Raw genomic sequence first — 12,821 nt, forward strand, 5'->3', positions numbered from 1 at the left:
CTGGTGTTAGTTTGCACTTCTGTATTGTATTCCTATGTATTTGGTAGGAGCTTAATGCCTTTTTGAAGGCGCGCCTAGCATCACACGCATTTATCAGTCACAATTAGGGCTGCAGCTATTGATTATTTTCGCAATTGAGTAATGGACTATCGATTAGTTTGTTTGATTACGGTAATTGAGTAATCGGATAAAACACACTTTTTAGCCTCAAAAGTGGAAAATAGTTTTTTATGCTTGCCATAACCTTCATTCTTTTTTTCTACTAAATGCACATCATTAACTTTGAAATTGCACTTTTGCGTGTGTGCATTAATTAAAAAAAAAAAATTAAATCTCCGTTGTTCGCGCTCATAAGTATTGCTTATTGGCAACAGCCGAGCAGAAACTATGTCCCAGGCACTCCATGCGGCGTGGGCATTATCAATTTTCAATTGTAACACTTATCAAACGATTAATCGAAGCAACAGAATATACAAACTCCGTTTCCATATGAGTTGGGAAATTGTGTTAGATGTAAATATAAACAGAATACAATGATTTGCAAATCATTTTCAACCCATATTCAGTTGAATATGCTACAAAGACAACATATTTGATGTTCAAACTGATAAACATTTTTTTTTTTGCAAATAATCATTAACTTTAGAATTTGATGCCAGCAACGCGTGACAAAGAAGTTGGGAAAGGTGGCAATAAATACTGATAAAGTTGAGGAATGCTCATCAAACACTTATTTGGAATATCCCACAGGTGAACAGGCAAATTGGGAAAATGTGGGTGCCATGATTGGGTATAAAAGTAGATTCCATTAAATGCTCAGTCATTCACAAACAAGGATGGGGCGAGGGTCACCACTTTGTCAACAAATGCATGAGCAAATAGTTGAACAGTTTAAGAAAACCTTTCTCAACCAGCTATTGCAAAGAATTTAGGGATTTCACCATCTACAGTCTGTAATATCATCAAAGGGTTCAGAGAATCTGGAGAAATAACTGCACGTAAGCAGCTAAGCCCGTGACCTTCGATCCCTCAGGCTGTACTGCATCAACAAGCGACATCAGTGTGTAAAGGATATCACCACATGGGCTCAGGAACACTTCAGAAACCCACTGTCAGTAACTACAGTTGGTCGCTACATCTGTAAGTGCAAGTTAAAACTCTCCTATGCAAGGCGAAAACCTTTTATCAACAACACCCAGAAACGCTGTCGGCTTTGCTTGACTTGAGCTCATCTAAGATGGACTGATACAAAGTGGAAAAGTGTTCTGTGGTCTGACGAGTCCACTTTTAAAATAGTTTTTGGAAACTGTGGACGTCGTGTCCTCCGGACCAAAGAGGAAAAGAACCATCTGGATTGTTATAGGCGCAAAGTTGAAAAGCCAGCATCTGTGATGGTATGGGGGAGTATTAGTGCCCAAGACAAGGGTAACTTACACATCTGTGAAGGCGCCATTAATGCTGAAAGGAACATACAGGTTTTGGAGCAACATATGTTGCCATCCAAGCAACGTTACCATGGACGCCCCTGCTTATTTCAGCAAGACAATGCCAAGCCACGTGTTACATCCATGTGGCTTCATAGTTAAAGAGTGCGGGTACTAGACTGGCCTGCCTGTAGTCCAGACCTGTCTCCCATTGAAAATGTGTGGCACATTATGAAGCCTAAAATACCACAACGGAGACCCCCGGACTGTTGAACAACTTAAGCTGTACATCAAGCAAGAATGGGAAAGAATTCCACCTGAGAAGTTTAACAAATGTGTCTCCTCAGTTCCCAAACGTTTACTGAGTGTTGTTAAAAGGAAAGGCCATGTAACACAGTGGTGAACATGCCCTTTCCCAACTACTTTGGCACATGTTGCAGCCATGAAATTCTAAGTTAATTATTATTTGCAAAAAAATAAAAAATAAAGTTTATGAGTTTAAACATCAAATATCTTGTCTTTGTAGTGCATTCAATTGAATATGGGTTGAAAAGGATTTGCAAATCATTGTATTCCGTTTATATTTACATCTAACACAATTTCCCAACTCATATGGAAACGGGGTTTGTAAATAAAAGGTATTTTCTAATCAATTAACCCTATAGTCACAATCAAACACCATTAATCTTAAACGTGGTACACAGTCTTGGGCTGAACAAGCCAACGTCATGACTCTTTAGACTCTCTCACCACATCACTTACTGAAGGCTCTGCTGTCCTGACGTGAACCGTCCCCTGAACCACAACCGTGGGCTTCTGAGAGTTCCAAATGCAATGCAGCTGAAACCCGATAATTTAGTGTCGCTTTGTACTTGAGGCACTTTTACTCAATTTCCTGTGTCACAGACTTGATACTGCGGTTCATGCTTGAAGCTATACACCTCTGGTTGCTGTAAATTGACAATATTACTGTAGTAGTCAAATGTTGCATGCTGCCTTAGCATAAAACAAAGACATACTCCACTGTACATGACCTTTTCCTTACTATTGTCAAGAGTTTCTGTATAGGATTAACAACATGGTATTCAGATCTGCATACACTAATCAATATGTCACTTTGGTGTGGGTGGGGCTTTAAAAGTGTTATGTGATCCTGCAATCAAAGTCTTTAAAATAGCGGGCGCCCCGATGCCACAGTTGTGTTTTACTATGAGGCTTTGGGGTTCAATTTTTCATATAACAGAATTCAGTCTTTAGCAAACTGTTAAAGGGTAACTGCACTTTTTGGGGAATTTTGCCTATAGTTCACAATCTTTATGAGAGACAAGAACACACGTCTTTTTTTTAGGGATTCTAAAAATGCTAAAAAAAAAAAAAACACTTGCGAAATGTGATTAATGGGAGTCACCATTGTAGCCTTCAAAGCAAACAACTTCAAAACCCTCCATCAATGTTTTATATACACACTGCAAGTAAATATATAATGTAGTAACATGCACGTTCATAACAACATTTACTGTACTTTGGTCATTTTATGCCTTACCGGGACTTCTTTCCTCAGCGCATTTATTTCCGTTTCCATAGCAGCGCACCTCCGACTTCCGGCAACAAATGTGTGTTCCTACTTCTGGAAACAATCGCTTGTGTTTACTAATCATAGCAGATTGGTAACAGACATTAAAGACGACTATTTTTAGACAAATGGGGATTCACAACCTTATCTTTTTGAACCTGAATGTACGGAAGATGAACTGCTGCTTATAGAAGCGAGCGCGAGGAAAGGGTGAAACGTTGGAGCAGACGGAAGCCGAGAGTAAGGTCAGGGTGACTTGCAGGGGTAAATGTGGAACTTGGAGCCAAGCCATGCTGACATAAATGACGTGCTTACCCAAAGTCAACTTGAAAAAACGTCCCCGGCCAACTAGACCAAACAGACAACTGTCCATCGAGTGAGTCACTATAATATTGACAATGATCCATGCAGCACATCATGCTTGTTATTACAAATATATACAATGTCGAGCTTGCTGTGTACTAACAAAACATGAAATGTGGGCTAATACTTTACAGATACTGTAATATGATTGTTCATGTTTTTCAGTCAGTACAGATTGGCGTCTTATCGCATTGTGTTGTGCAATACAAACTCAAGCTAGTTTACGGCTAATGCTGTAGCATGCCGTCGCAAAACGATGTGTTACTATGCTAGATAAACAGTTCCTCAGTGTTCGCTCTTACAATAACAATGTCACTACAGCTTGGTTATTATACAGGTTACGGAACGTTTTGGGATGCATTTTTAAAGTGATCGAGAGGCAGAATGGATTGCTCCTATCAGCTGCATTGCTATCCACTTAGATTGTAGATTATTTCAAATTAGAATGCAAAAAAAAAAAATGTTGTCTTCGTGTCTCTCATTAGTACTGTAAACGATTTGCAAAATTAAAGCTAATTTGGTTTAAATGTTAAAGCATTTGGTGTGAAGTCTGATTATGATTAACCACAAGTATCAGATGGCGTTATATTTACCTGCATTTTCAAAAAACAAATTTCCACCAAACTGAAAAGCCGTCTGAAATCAGAATTTTCTACAGAATGTCGTTTACATACATTACAAATGTGCATGAATGACTCTAAGAGGGACAAGCGGTAGAAAATGGACGGATGAATGGAAAATGTATTTTAGTCATTAGTATATTTATATCTTTACAGCTCCCAAATTAAGTTTTCTCTCTTTTCAATACTTGTTTATGCGCTTCTTAGCTTACATTGCTTACTTTGCACTGACTCTGCAAACAAGGGACTAAAACTAATGTGGATCTATGCTGAAGTTGTGACGTCCACCCACTAGCGCCTTGAAAACCCACTAATTAACAACTTGTGTCTCAATTATTCAATCCGCGCAAGAACCCGAGGAGTAAAACGTCAATTTGTTGTTTACGGCCGCGTTCCTGCCAAACCATTTCAGTTGCCAGGCAACCAGTGAGGGCTCCAGGAAGTTACTGGGCCAAGAAATACTCAGGTACATAACCCTTTGTGAATTAACTGCCAGCTCCTGGCGATGGCATCATACTTAGCTTGCAGCCACATGCGAGTGCTATCAATCCTATCAAACTTTTGGCAGTAAAATTAATAAATGTGTATGCCAACGTGTTTAGCCTTTCCTTTGAGATATATGGCACAAAGAGCATTTATTTTATGTGGCGTATATATATACTGTATATATATATATATATATATATGTATATATATATATATATATATATATATATATATATATATATATATATATATATATATATATATATACATACCAAAGCTATTACATTGTTAAAACACTAAGTCAAATGTAAAGACTGTCAAGATGCCAGAAAAATGACTGGAAGTGGAACTAGAGAATGGAAGTTTGATATTGTTGTGATATGATGTGCTAGTATTAGTTTGTTTAGCGATATTATTCCACTTTCTGAATTGCTTAGGTTCTCACCATTATGATTCTAAAGACCTTACTGACTTGAAATAGCAAGATACCTTTGAAAGACTTGTGTCCTCGGATGCCTTACTTCATTCTGTGTGTGTAAGTGTTTGTGTGTGTGCGGCCCCATACAATAGTAATACACATCCTCCTCCCAATCCTCCCTATGACAACACGGCTGATAAATGGGTGGGTGGTTCAGTCGATGACATGGTTGACTGATCAATAGGTGATGGAGAAAAGCATTTTAGGGCTTGGGTGTGTTTATTTTTTCCTCTTGTGTGGAGGGAGGGTCATAAGGATGGCTGATCATTATTTCACTTAATACAAGTCAAAACTTGAATTCACATAAAAACATTATTTGGTGAAATATTGCTGCTACCCAAAGAGAATTTATTGCCTTTAATTACTTCTAAGAGTCACATCATCAATTCTTTGCAACACTTACTATGCGGTCGTCACAAAAACACTTACTGACTTACTTTTGTGGGCTGTATAATCATTGGCCTACAACTAAGATCAAATATTCCCACTAGAAATAAAAAGATTATCTGCCAAAAACAATACAACATATCATTGAATTCTACCAATTAATATATGACTAATATTGTGTTTAAAACTCAACTTAAACGAACCATATATTTAGCATTTTCAATTAATGTTTAAGTAAATGCTGATGATGTCTAGTGTCACTTAAAAATAATGAGAATTGTATTTCTTGCAGAAATAAATGAAAAATTAAAAGTGAAGGAAAGTTTCAAAAAGTAACAAATTGGGTAATATGTACTGTAATTGGATAAATGAGCTCGGGAACAAACACTATACGATTGCTTGACAAACTGTGATAAAATGTTATGACATTATCAGAGTGTTTCAAAATTGTATTACCTGAATTATCCTATTTTTATGGTGTTTACTGTTATACTGTGTTATAGCGTATTAATAGTTTGTTGCTCTTTGTTATTTTTAACCATCTGCAAAATGAACATTGGAAGACGTAATTTATTGGTTTTCATATGCCCCACTTTCTGTAGGATTCAGTTTTTGACATTTTTTTTTTGCCAAAAGTTTGACCATTTGTATACTTTCTTGTAGGGATGGGTACCTTTCACATCTGAACCGATACGGTGCCAATTTTATGTGCTTTTGTGGGTGTTCATGCGTTAAGAGATTTTAATTGTTTGATAATATTTTTTTTATTGAACATTTAACAATGACAGATTATGATACCCTATATTGCCAAAAGTATTTGGCCACCTGCCTTGACTCACATAAGAACTTGAAGTGCCATCCCATTCCTAACCCATAGAGTTCAATATGATGTTGTTAAACCTTTTGCAGCTATTACAGCTTCAACTCTTCTGTGAAGGCTGTCCACAAGGTTGCGCAGTGTGTTTATAGAAATTTTCGACCATTCTTCCAAAAGCGCATTGGTGAGGTCACACACTGATGTTGTGGCTCTCAGTCTCCATTCTAATTAATCTCAAAGATGTTCTATCGGGTTCAGGTCAAGACTCTGTGCAGGCCAGTCAAGTTCATCCACACCAGACTCTGTCATCTATGTCTTTATGGACCTTGCTTTGTGCACTGGTGCACAGTCATGTTGGAAGAGGAAGGGGCCCACTCCAAACTGTTTCCACAAGGTTGGGAGCATGGAATTGTCCAAAATGTTTTGGTTTCCTGGCGCTTTCAAAGTTCCTTTCACTGGAACTAAGGGGCCAAGCCCAACTCCTGAAAAACAACCCCACACCATAATTCCTCCTCCACCAAATTTCACACTCGGCACAATGCAGTCCGAAATGTAGCGTTCTCCTGGCAACCTTCAGACTCAGACTCGTCCATCAGATTTCCAGATGTAAAAGCGTGATTCATCACTCCAGAGAATGCGTCTCCACTGCTCTAGAGTCCAGTGGCGACGTGCTTTACACCACTGCATCCCACGCTTTGCATTGGACTTGGTGATGTATGGCTTAGATACAACTGCTTGGCCATGGAAACCCATTCCATGAAGCTCTCTGCGTACTGTACGTGGGCTAATTGGAAGGTCACATGAAGTTTGGAGCTCTGTAGCAACTGACTGTGCAGAAAGTCTTTGCACTATGCGCTTCAGCATCCGCTGACCCCGCTCTGTCAGTTTCCGTGGCCTACCACTTCATGGCTGAGTTGCTGTTGTTAACAAACTCTTCCAATTTCTCATAATAAAGCCGACAGTTGACTTTGAAATATTTAGGAGGGAGGAAATTTCACGACTAGATTTGTTGCACAGGTGGCATCCTATGACAGTTCCACGCTGGAAATCACTGAGCTCCTGAGAGCGGCCCATTCTTTCACAAATGTTTGTAGAAACCGTCTCCATGCCCAAGTGCTAAAATTCATACACCTGTGGCCGAGCCATGTGATTAGGACACCTGATTCTGATCATTTGGATGGGTGGCCAAATACTTTTGGCAAAATAGTGTACCTCTACTGTCCACTTGTTATATCTTGATTTCTAGCCCTTCTAAGTCTCATTTGCATGTATTATATAGTAAACTTTGAATACAGTTGCAATTCCAAGACTTTAGATGACAGTAGTGTATTGGCAATGGAGTGTTGCCTAGTCAAGGATTAGTCTTTGCCATTAAGGTGAATGTGCCAGCTGTTCTTTTGTTGCGCTCTACAAGGTGTTTGTACTGTAAGCATTGTATTTGTTACACACCAGCTGTTTGATAGTAACTTGCATCTTAGTTGTAGATTTCATTACCAAATTTAGGGGTGTATAATGTTGCATCATCTACCAGACATACAATTTCTCGGACATGTTGTAATGAGAAACTGAAAATATGTGTTGTACAATACCTTAATCGTATGCATGTTAAAAAAAAAACGTGACGTCACATGCAACAATGGTATTAAAATATGGTGCTGTTTGATTTTACGATAGGTACAAAAGTAACAAACTGGGCATCCATCCCTACTCTTTTGGTTATCGTGCGGCATGTCATTCCGCAGAATTGAGTGTTTAAATGAAGAATCCCATGCATTGGTGACTCAGTGGCTGTTATTTTTTTTTTTTTTTTTTATTAAGCCACTATGGGGCCAAATAGAGTTGTGCCAGCACTAAGGTTGTCCCAATACCAACATTTTGGTACGAGTACCAAAATGCATTTCGATACTTTTCAAAACAAAGGGGTCCACAAAAAAAATTAATTATTGACTTTATTTTAACAGAATATCTTATGATACATTAAACATATGTTTCTTTTTGCAATCAAATAATAATTTTGTCATAAAATAAAATGGTGAACATTCTAGACAACTTCTCTTTTAGTAGTAAGTAAGCAAACAAAGGATCCTAATTTGGCTGCTGACGTATGCAGTAATATATTGTGTCATTTCTCTTTCAATTATTTTGTCAAAATTATGAGGGACAAGCGGTAGAAAATGTATTATTAATCTACTTGTTCATTTACTGTTAATATCTGCTTACTTTCTGTTTTAGCATGTTCTATCTACACTTCTGTTAAAATGTAATAATCACTTATTCTTCTGTTGTTTAGATACTTCACATTAATTTTAGGTGATATGACACGTTTTGGTATCAATCCAATACCAAGTAGTTACAGAATCATACATTGGTCATAATTAAAGTTCTCCTGTGTCCATAAAATATTTCCAGACTTTATAAACAATTTTTAAAAATTACAAAAGATTTTGTGAAAATTAAAAATATCGATGTGGCCATTTTAGTATTGACTAAATCCGGCTCTTGTACTTGGTATCGTTAAAGTTGATGTATGCATAGATCCACCCATTTGTTTACATTCAGGAAAGCTAGCTTGCTGCTATCGGTTAGCTATTCTATTGTATCCTAGTGTGTATCTACAGTGTGCAGTGACGCATTCTTTGTCCTGCAGGGATGATACATGTAAGAAACTTCCGACTGCGTATGGATGTTAGCCGCTTGCGAGCTATGTTTTAAAGCACCTCTTGTAAAGCGGCGCTTCAGTTTTTATAGCGTCACATTTATAATTTGTTTTTAAGCCGAAATGCGTCCATTCTGCCTCTAATATCTCCACACCGTGTCTACTTACAAGTTCTCTCTGTACGTGTGCATTGCTAAACATGAGCCTCTCCTCATATTACCAACAATCTCATGACGTGACGACAGCGCTCCGTAATGTCCGTAAAAAAAAAAATAGTACAGGTATTTTTCCAGAGGCAGTATAGTGTCGTTTTTAATTCATTGTTAGTATCGGTATACCGTACAACTAGAGATGTCCGATATCGGCCTGCGGATATTATCGGCCGATAAATGCGTTAAAATGTAATATCGGAAATTATCGGTATCGTTTCTTTTATTATCGGCATCGGGTTTTTTTTTATTTATTTTTTTTATTAAATCAACATAAAAAACACAAGATACACTTACAATTAGTGCACCAACCCAAACAACCTCCCTCCCCCATTTACACTCATTCACACTCATTCACACAAAAGGGTTGTTTCTTTCTGTTATTAATATTCTGGTTCCTACATTATATATCAATATATATCAATACAGTCTGCAAGGGATACAGTCCGTAAGCACACATGATTGTGCGTGCTGCTGGTCCACTAATAGTACTAACCTTTAACAGTTAATTTTACAAATTTTCATTAATTACTAGGCTCTATGTAACTGTTTTTATATTGTTTTACTTTCTTTTTTATTCAAGAAAATGTTTTTAATTTATTTATCTTATTTATTTATTTTTTAAAGTACCTTATCTTCACCATACCTGGTTGTCCAAATTAGGCATAATAATGTGTTAATTCCACGACTGCATATATCGGTTGATATCGGTATCGGTTGATATCGGTATCGGTAATTAAAGAGTTGGACAATATCGGATATCGGCAAAAAGCCATTATCGGACATCCCTACATACAACCCTAGTCAGCACATTAAAAAAGGTGGAAAACGATACTGAACTCAACAAAGAACTTGCAGCAAAGTACGAATGTGTCATTTATGAGGCTATTCCCTCTCCTCGCTGTCTTTGCCAACAAAAATCTTCAATCAGGGTAAAAACAAATGTTCAGTGAATCATTTACAAAACTGTAATTATTCTCTATAAAATGTGTTTTGTGTTAATTTTTTTGGATGCCTGGAACAGATTATTTCTTATGGGGAAAAACCTCTTCAGTTTTCTTACGATACAGCTTTTGTCGGACCTTCGGAATAAAAACCGAGGTACTACTGTATACAAAATATTTATGTGAATACTGTGAAATATTTTCTTTAGTGGTTGTGAGTAGGGCAACACTAAATTGGCCCTAGTGTGTGAATGTGAGTGTGAATGTTGTCTGTCTATCTGTGTTGGCCCTGTAATGAGGTGGTGACGTGTCCAGGGTGAATGATCTGAGATAGGCTCCAGCAACCCCCGCCAACCCGAAAGGGACAAGCGGTAAAAAATGGATGGATGGATGGGTTGTGAGTAGGACATGAAGACATCGGCACAATGGTCACTATCCTAACATGATTTTCCTTGCAGAAAAAGTCCAATAATATGCAACTGATAGTTTTTGTTTACAAAGTAATAGCAGGCTGCATTTTTTTTTAGAAACAGAGACAAAATCTTTAACTTTCTTAGTAGTCACCCAAATAGACAATAAACCTTTCCCATGCTGCCTGCCTCATTAAAGTGCGGGGAAGTGACGTCACTGCAGGCGCAGGTGGCGACTTATCGCAGTCAGCATTTAAAAAACAAACATCGGTTTTTTTGGAGGGTTTTTTTTCCCGTTCCTGCACCTTGATGCCTATTTAGACCACCAAGTGAGTCAAACTTGCTGAGACGCTGCAATACTTTATGCATGAGTGCAACGCAATTGATGGACATAATGCGACCCCCCACCAACCGAGCCCTCGCCTCCTCCTTCCTCTATCGCCCCCCCACCCTCACACCCCCTGCAGACACGCTGTCGACGACGAGCGTCACATTTTCAATTCCTCCCACCTCCTACACACACACACGCACGCACGCACGCACGCACACACACAGGAAATTAAAAAGCATGGTGACAACGATTAGACTACAACACTCACACTGCCTCCATCCGGTGCACATTTTCTGCCAAGTTGAAGACGAACACGCGTAATGTTGCACCTCGTGGTGCGTTTAAGGACACCTGAGAACTTGCTCAGGCTCGGACAAAAGCCCACTGGGGCGTAGATAAGAGAGATTGTGGCATCTGGACCGGGACGAAGCTCACTTCCTGCCTCTTTTTACGCACCATTAATATTGCTTGTTTGTGTTTGGAGGGGCACGGCAGCGGAAGAAGTCACTAAACCCACGAGTCTCACACACACACACAGATATAAACACACAGAAGAATGGTTCAAGTTTTCACGCCGCGCGCATCCGAAATTAAAGGCGAGATTGTCGGTGCCAAGTGGGAGCAGCATCTTTACGCACCGCTTTTGTCTGGAGCTCGGAAGCCCATCTGCGGCAGCGGCTCCCCGCAGTGTCATCCGAGTCCAAAACGTTTCGCTTTGTGGAGATGACGTCCCCGAACTTTTTTGGACTTACTTGAGCAAAGTGCGGTGCAGCGCTCCACCTCTCATTCGATGTTATTTGTACACACAGATGCGTATTATTGGCACCTACCAGAGCGGATACGAGCACAGGAGGGCTGAGGGGCTGCTCCCACAGTCCGAGAGCTCCGTCTTCCCAAGCCTTGTCGTGCGCAATGGTGACACACACACACACACAAAACACCCAAAAGCGGGAAGGAAAGACAAGCGTGTCCCCCCTCCTCTCCTTCCACAAGTAGCCTGCGGCGCGTCCGTGCAGTCGGAAACACACGAGGTTCGAAACGAAAGAGTGTTTTTGGCCGAGGCGGACTTTCCGTGGTGCTCGGACGCGTGGGTTCCCCCCAGCCTGCCTTCTCCGGTCCTGGCGATCCCACCTCTACAACCCCACTCGCCGAGAGGAACATGCAAACACGTTTCATGGATTTTTGGAGCTCGGAGGAAAAACCGAAGTGGACTTTTGGTGCGGCGCGACACTCGGACATGGACACTTTCTGCAGCCTGCACGATTTCCGTGGAAACACGCCGCGCACAACCGATGTCATCGATCAGTTTGACTATATGGCGCGTTTTCTCACATTAATAAGTGGTACAGATACATGTTTGCAACTTAAAAACACCTTCATATGCGTCATCATTGCTGCTCGGTTGCTTATTTTACTGTCCCAAAACTCTTATTTGAATATGGATCGTTGAACTCACTCCAGAAATGCACCCTCCCTCCCCCCGGTCGGTCCTTCAATCCGAGACTCCACTCCGCGTCTTCGGACCAGCCCTGGTGCTTGGCAGGCGTTCAGCCCAAGTGTGTGGACATGACACCGCCAGGGCGGCAGAGATTTTCCTTCATTTCTCTCCTTCCCGATCGCAGACCGGCTGACATTGGCTAGAAAGTGGAGCAGCTCGTCAGGGACAATCAATGCGAATCGATCGAGCCGCCCGGCGGAGGCTCCAGTGCTGGAACATAGAGAGAGAGAGAGAGAGAGAACAGCTGAGGGCGAGAGGCAGCGTGGGGTGTGTGTGTATGTGTGGGGCTGGGGGGGGGGGGGGGGTACCAACCGTGACAGCGGCCAACCGCCCTCCCTGCAAACAAATATTCTCTGTGGCTCGTAAACATGACACTCACTTGGCAAATACTAAAGTCAAAGGCCACCGAGTGCGTAATTACGCACAGACGTCGCCTTCCAAACAGCAGCTCACACAATAAATGCGCGCGCGCACACACGAATAACTTATTGAACATGTCGTTGGGTATAAAGTGATTCGGAATAATAAACTTCAATTTGATGCAAAGGGGCTCGCTCAACATTTTCCAAGATAGTTCACAAAACACTCTCCGCAAACCAAGAAATCCATAATAATAATAAGTGCA

General features: G+C 40.3%; 1 protein-coding gene across 2 annotated transcripts in view; it reads right to left on the reverse strand.

Annotated features, from left to right (window-relative positions):
- The window catches only part of cxxc5a (CXXC finger protein 5a), a 49,606-nt gene extending 37,765 nt beyond the window's left edge, over window positions 1–11,841 (reverse strand). For both annotated transcript variants that reach the window (XM_061962437.2, XM_061962436.2), the window contains exon 1: window positions 11,529–11,841. The gene's annotated coding sequence lies outside the window, so the exon portion shown is untranslated. The remainder of the gene's footprint in view (window positions 1–11,528) is intronic.
- Between the last annotated feature and the right edge of the window lie 980 nt (window positions 11,842–12,821).

The sequence above is a fragment of the Nerophis lumbriciformis genome, linkage group LG09, assembly GCF_033978685.3.
Source record: "Nerophis lumbriciformis linkage group LG09, RoL_Nlum_v2.1, whole genome shotgun sequence".
Classification (NCBI taxonomy): Eukaryota; Metazoa; Chordata; class Actinopteri; order Syngnathiformes; family Syngnathidae; genus Nerophis; species Nerophis lumbriciformis.